Source organism: Carlito syrichta, unplaced genomic scaffold, assembly GCF_000164805.1.
Source record: "Carlito syrichta isolate Samal-C Ts95f unplaced genomic scaffold, Tarsius_syrichta-2.0.1 Scaffold308825, whole genome shotgun sequence".
In the NCBI taxonomy this organism is placed as follows: Eukaryota; Metazoa; Chordata; class Mammalia; order Primates; family Tarsiidae; genus Carlito; species Carlito syrichta.
In genome coordinates this window covers 580310-587841 of record NW_007252921.1, presented here as the reverse complement: position 1 = coordinate 587841, position 7532 = coordinate 580310, and positions in this window count along the sequence as shown.

The following is a 7532-nucleotide window of genomic DNA, read 5'->3' as shown; positions in this document are numbered from 1 at the left end:
TTTTAAAATTCTCTCTATTAATGTCTTGATGTCTGGGTTTGTTGCATGTGATCAGTCATTCTGGGGGCTCTTCATTGTTTATGTTCCAGAGTCTGTTTTCTCAGTGTCTGATCTCCCAGGCATCTGTGTGAGACCTATATTCTTCTTTTGGTTTTTCTTCATTTTTGCAGTTTCCCCCCCCACTTGTTCCTTCCCCCCTTGTCACCGTCTTCTTTAATTCTGTTATTCAGGGATAGAGTGGTTTCTTTTACTTCTGTTTGTTCAATCTCCTATTCTTCTTGCTGTATATCCTCTTTGTTCAATTCTGGAGTTGCACTATAGGTTGGGGTGGTCCTTTTTTCAGTTTTGAGATTTATTTAAAGGGGGAGCTTGATTCAAAATCTATCTGCAGGTCCTGGTATCCACCGACAGCTGTATGGTAATCTGAAACCCACTTCCCACTGCCTTGGAATCTGTCCATGCAGTGGGGTTGTAGTTTTACTCCCTGAAATAAAATGAGGTTAGTAGAGGGAAGAGAATGGAGCAGACAGTGGGGGGAAGAGGGGGATGGAGAAAGAGAGGAGTAAGGTGGAAAACAGATGAGTGTACCAACAAATGGAGGGAGAGACCTAATCTGAAACAGATAAAAACAATTGACCATGGCTACAGACAAACCAACTCCCATACAACAAAAACTAAAACATACAATGATGCTAACATACAAGCTAACCAACCACCTTATTGGTGTGCTGTTCCTCTATACAAAGATATGGTTTACAGAGAGGAGAAAAGAGAAGAAAAGGAAGAGAGAGAAAAAAGGAACAAAACAGTAGGAATGGAATCAAGTCCTTAAACTAACAGAACCAATCGAGCACACTCTGAGACTTTTAGTTTAAGTCCAGTGTCCTTTCAGCTCTGATTTCTAGCTGTCTTCTCAAACTGGTAAGTTTGTTCACAGTTAGGGTCAGTTGCCCCTGGCCTGCTGTGAAGGACAGTTCAGATCACCACTCAGTTCACCACTCAAATTGGCCTGTGTCTGTTTTTCAAGCTTGTTTGTCCCGTTTCAATGTTGTTACCTTGAATCGCCAGCAGGTGGTGCGATCTCAGCTGCTTGCCCCAGAGGGTTGGAGCAGGACAGGAGTCGGGCAGAGCCCAGAGATGGGAGCCTGCCTCAAGGCACATGGGAGGAGACCCACGGCTGGCCGGACATCTCGGTGGCAGCAGAGGTGGCAGCGATCCCAGCAGTTCTTGCCTGCAGGGGCTTCAAGGACTGAAGTCATGGATCACCTCAGGCATGGGTGGCGTGTTGCACTATGGCCGCCACTGAGGCTGTGGTGGGGCCGGCGGCTGCTGTGTCTGTGGCTAGAGTGACTGTCCAGACCACTGCGAAGCCCCAGCGGTGGCGAAGGCCAAGCTCTGTGTGAAGAGCAGGCTGCCGACATTGGGATTCACAGCCCCCGGGGAGAGAGCCAGAGACCCTCTGCCTTCTCCTTTGCGGAGGGTCTCATAGACCAGGCTGCCTTACCACCATCTTGCTGGAAGTCCCAGAAAACCTTATCTTAACATAAGTTTAGACTATTACAAACTATTTTCTTTTAATTATAATAAATTTCATCACAAACATTCTTTCATAAATTCCCTTTTATGAACCTTATCAAGACTTACACATAGAAATTGATATAGAGATTTCTCAATGAACTAAACGCAGATCTACCATTTGATCCAGCAATCCCACTACTAGGTATGTACCCAAAGGAACAAAGGTTATTATATAAAAAAGATATCTACACTTGCATAGTCATCACAACACAATTCACAATTGCAAACACATGGAATCAACCTAAATGTCCATCAACCAATCAGTGGGTAATAAATATGTGGTATATATACACTATAGAATACTACTCAGAGCTGGGCTCGGTGGCTCAGTATGTAATCACAGTGCTTTAGGAGGCTGAGGTGAGTGGAATGCCTGAACCTGTGGGTTTGAGACCCGCCTGGGCAACTTGGCGAGACTTCATCTCTACAATAAATCAAAAAAACTATCTGGACATGGTAGTCCCAGCTACTTGGAAGGCTGAGGTGGAAGGATCACCGGAGCCCAGCATGTTGAGGCTGCAGTGGCCGGAAGTGACCACTGCACTCCAGTCTGGGTGACAAAGTGAGACTCCAACTCAAAAAGAAAAAAAAGAATACTACTCAGTTATCAAAAAGAATGAAATAATGTATTTTGCAGTAACTTGGATGGAATTGGAGAATATCATCCTAAGTGAACTAACTCAGGAACAGAAAACCAAACACCACATGTTCTCACTTATGAGTGGGAGCTAAACTGAGGACCTGTAAAGACATAGAGAATGACAGAATGGACACTGGAGATTCAGAAGGGGGAGAGGAGTAAGGGGTGGAGGAATGAAAAAATCACCTGTTGGGTACAAAGTGTGCAGAGGTGGGTGGGGAGTACAATTAATGCCCAGATTTTTTTTTCTCCACTATACAATGCAGCCATGTAAGCAAACATTATTTGTACTGCCAAAACTATTGAAATAAGGAAAAAAACAAAAAGACTTACACAGACCCTCTACGACATTCTTGGGCTTTCTGATTTGTCCTATATTTCCCTTTTCCCTAAGTAACCAGTCATTTTATTTTAGGGCAAAAATTTACCATACATGATTCCTTCTCATATAAAATTATTATTTTTATTTCTAACCTTCCTTATAAAAAAAAATCTTCATATCCATAACTTTCTTCAGCGCTCTCTCCCCTACTTATTGGTTCCTTTCTTCCTTGTTTCATAGATAACCCTTCCAAGTCCATTAATTTGAGTCAACCCTTAGACAACTTCTGAATTAGACAAAATTATTATTTTTCTTAATAAAGACACATCTTCTACATAGAATTAACTAGAATTCTTATTCTTGGCAACCTTAAATTTTAGTGAAAACCTAGGGAACAAAAACTCCTCCTGATCTGTCTATCAGATAGTAACATTTTATAGATGAGACTCATTCCACAATTTTAAGAAACACATTCTCCCATATCATAACTCTTTTAAAAGTAGAAATGACCCAGACATCTAATGATCATCCTAAATAATTTTAAGATTATAAATTATACAAAAATTCATCTACAAGCATGTATCCAGTTTACATGTACTCAATTCATTCATTTTTATTCATTTATCTAGATTACTAATGAGATCTGTGATATTAGACAAAGCTAGTCATCATTTCCTTGTTAATCATTTTTATAGTCTGTAAATATCAAGTGTTCACCTAAGTTAGAACCTTAAATTTAAACAATTGAATATTTTCACCAATAACTTAGAAGACCAATCTGTTTTCATTAAACCAACAAAATTAAATTAATCTTATTTGTCAAAAAAAAACACACAAAGACCATATTGGTTTTGGTTGGGTTTATAATTTTACATCATTCTGTCCCAACCACTGACACCTCGAAATATCTAGCAGAGACAAATATAAAACCATTTGGTCAACAGATCCAGACAAAAAAGTAGTTGACAATTCTGAAGATATTTCCATTTTTACCAATAATTTTAAGACTAGCTTACTTATTAAACATTTACTTAAGTCACATGATCTTTAAGAATTTGGATTTATTTAATGAGTTCTCTTTTATCTACAGTCAAGTTTCTACAATGTGAACACAGTATGTAATACATGTATGTACACATAAACATCCAAATACGTATACACACATACAAACAATGATCCAGCAGTTTCTGCCACGGAATTCTAGCCATGAGATGGCAATACAAACTCACAAGTTTATGGAAGATAGTTAGAACAATTATATCTCTGACAAAATTAGAATATGTTTACATGTTCTAAAATTTGTTTGCCCTGATAGATAATCCAATGAAGGTTGTGAACCAAAATTTTGGGTAAAGCAGTTTCCATGGAAGTTTGATTTTTAAGACCCATGGAGATGCCAAACTTCTCCAGATTCCAAAGAATATTGGGGTCAAACAGTATTACAGAAGACTGTCATTTTATTTTGTTTCATTGACTCATAACTACATTCAGATCAATTTTGAAAAAAGCACCAAGTGGGCTACATTAGGGAAATGAATTTGGATTTCCTATTACTACATTCACACAGACACACACACACACACACACACACACCATTATCAAAATGCAACTTAACTGCAGTATTGAAAACAAACACCAAGAACATCCACACTGAAATAGTCGAGGTGCTTCCCACTCTCAATTAGTTGGGCTTGTTTAATCTGTAACAAATGAAAATTCCTTTAGAATTCCCTAAATTGAGAATAGTTCTCACTGTCTACACACACACACACACACACACACACACACACACACACACACACACCATAAACCATTATAATACAGTATAACAAGGTCCAAAAGTGTCCAAACAGAAACAGGGTGCTTTCCACTTTCAGTATGGTGGGCTTGTTTAACCTGAAACAAATGGAAATTTCTTCAGAATTCCTTAAATATGAGGAATTGTGGGTACCTGCTGTCTGGTACCCAAAAAAGACACCAACTCATCCTGATGCAGATATCAGATTTCAAAGGCTATTCTTCCTAGGCAATCAAGAAAGTGGTTGAGGTGAAGGGAGAAAGACTAAAATCCACCAATAGCCAAAAATGGTTCGAAATTTGCTGGGAGGGCTTCTGAAACTCTCTCAGCCCACGTCCACTGAGCCACAAGCAATGCATTCCTAGTCAGGGAGCCAGAATCTTGTTGCCAAATGTCAGGGGTATAGCTTAGGTCCAGTTACTCACTGCACAGAAAGACAGTCACTGAGACAATAAGTGCTTTCAGGGAAAAAAGACTATTACAGATGACATCATCTGGAGAGATGGGAGACAAGACTTAAGTCCGTATCTCTCCTTGCCTAAAGTTAGGGGCTTATATAATGAGGAAGGAAAACAGAAGGGGCAAGGAAGGTGCGTTGGTAAACAGGCAACAGGTGTGTCTCATTGTTTGGGTGCAGTGATCTCGAAAGCCTCAGTTCCCCAATACTATCCAGGAGAGCTGACAGTTGAATTTCTGTGAAAGAAACTCAGATAAGACAAATGTGAGTTTCTTAGGCTATGGAAAATTTTGGCTTATTTCACTATACTGAATAAATATAAAATGCTAGAGCTTCCTTGGTATATTGGAGTAGAAGATGTGGTAGGCAGAATTCTAAGATTTCTTCCACAATTCCTGCACCCTTGTGTCCACAAGTCTGTGAAATCCCCTTCCCTTGAGTGTGGATGGCATGTGTAACTTGTTTCCAATGAATAGAAGCCAACATCATCCTGAATGGGTAAAGTTGAAAGTATTCTCCATCAGAACCGGAACAAGGCAAGGATGTTCACTTTCACCACTCCTATTCAACATGGTCCTGTAAGTACTAACCAGAGTAATTAGAGAAAAAAAAAAGATATTGAAATTGGAAATGAAAGCATCAAATTAGCTCTGTATGCCAATAATACGTTATTTTATGTAGAGAATTCTAAAGATTCCTCCAAAAGACTCCTGGACTTGATACATAAATTATTTAACCAAGGAGTTGAAACATTTCTACAAGGAGGACCACAAGCACTTATGAAAGAAATTATAGAGGACACAAGCAAATGGTAAAATATTACATGCTCATGGGTTGGAAGAATCAGCATTGTTAAAATGATCATATAACTCAAAGTAATCTACAGATTCAATGCAATCCCTATCAAACTTTCTATCACTAGAATATAAAAAAAGTAATGGGATAGCACTTCAATGATTAAGCTACTTATCTGGCAAAGACGAAGGGATTTTGCAAATGGCATGAAACTAACCAGTTGACTACACATTAATCAAAAGGAAGGTTTCCCTGGGTGGACCTAACCTACTTAGTTGGAAGAGGACTGAAGCCTTCCCCGAGGGAGGGAAACTCTAAACAGCCACCAGGTCTACAATTGCTCTCTCTTCTCTCTGCATCTTTCTTCCTGCCTGTGCTTGTGGCAAACAAGCTTAAGCTGATGCCCATGGGGTTTCAAAGATCTTATTTTCTTTCTGAAGGTGCTCAAGTGCACGGAGAAGAATTCACTTCACATTGTGGTCTTTATTGTCTTTACCAAAACAGCAGCCAGTTGGGCTCCCAAGGCTCCCAATGGGGGGTACATTTGGAACAGTGATAGCTTGATTTGTTATGATGCCAATGTGTGCCATGAACTACTGGCATCACATTTCTCACTGGCAGGGAGCTCAACACTGCACTCAAGCCCAAGGATACAACCAAACCAATTCCCCAAATTCGTGGTGTGAGTCTATCTACTGAGACCACCTGACTTCAAACCAGGATCCAATCAGGAGACAGAAACCACACTGTAATTTAAACAGGAAAGGTTTAATATAAAGAAGTATCAACTGTAATGGGGGGGACACTGATTAGTAATGGGTGAAGAGAACTCTAAGAATACAGGAAGAGCAGGTAAAGGGAATAGCCATTGTCTCTGTGCACCCAAAGAATAAACAAATCTGGAAAAACCTCCCTCCTGATCCCAGGCTGAGATCCAAACTTCATTGGAAGGGTATGGCTGCGGCTTAGTGGGTGGCGGAGATATTTACTAAGGTGATACAGCAGCTGGGTTTGATGGGAATCCACCTGGGGTGCTGGGTGGAACCATCCACAGGCAGATATCACACCTGCAGCATTCTCCAGGGAACTGCTTTCTGGAGTGCTTGGGGAAACCAACCACGAGAAAGTGCTGCCCTCAGAACTTGCTGTGAGGTTGCCAGAGGGATGCTGAGGGAGCTGTTTCTAAGAAGGTGCCACGTAGCAGCACTGTGGTGAAAGTGAACTGAAGACATGTCAGAGGAAGCTTCCCATAGGAAGGTGCCAATGAACTAGTGTTTGGCTGCTTGGTGCTGCTGGCTCTGTGCACTGCAAGAGCCAGGAACTGCAGAAGTTGCACCCACTGCAGGGACCTCCAAGCAGAACACACCACAACCAGGAATGACCCTTCCTCAGTGACCCTTCTGCTCCCTCTACTGAAAAGCATCATGTCATACTGGCTGACTAAGGAGAAGTAGTTATAGGGTCCTACTCCATTATTAAAGAGCAGGCAATGGGGGGTACATTTGGAACTGAGAGACAGTACGTTGATAATTGGCACAGGTGATATACGGCCAGAGGTTTTCAGCCCTCACCCTGCAAGGGCTGGTTCAGCTGAGGTTGCTAGAGCAGGGCACTGAGTCTAGTTTTCCCAGGAACAAAGCCCTAAACAACAAGTGCTCCTGCCTTTGGGCTGGAGATCTCCTCCTCTGCAGGCCAAGCCCAGGCCCTGGAGGGTATCTTTCCCTCCGACAGACCCACTTGCAGTGTGTCTGCTCATTGGCCCTTCTGTGTGCCTGCCCTCTCCACATGGATAGCCATCAGGCAGCCAAAGTTACTCCTCCACATTTCAAAAATATTTTTTATTTTATAGAAAATTATACAGAATCACCAAGTATCCAACACTCAGCATTGGAAACTGATACCATGTTAGAACTGGTTCATCATTTTAAGGTAATAAAACATC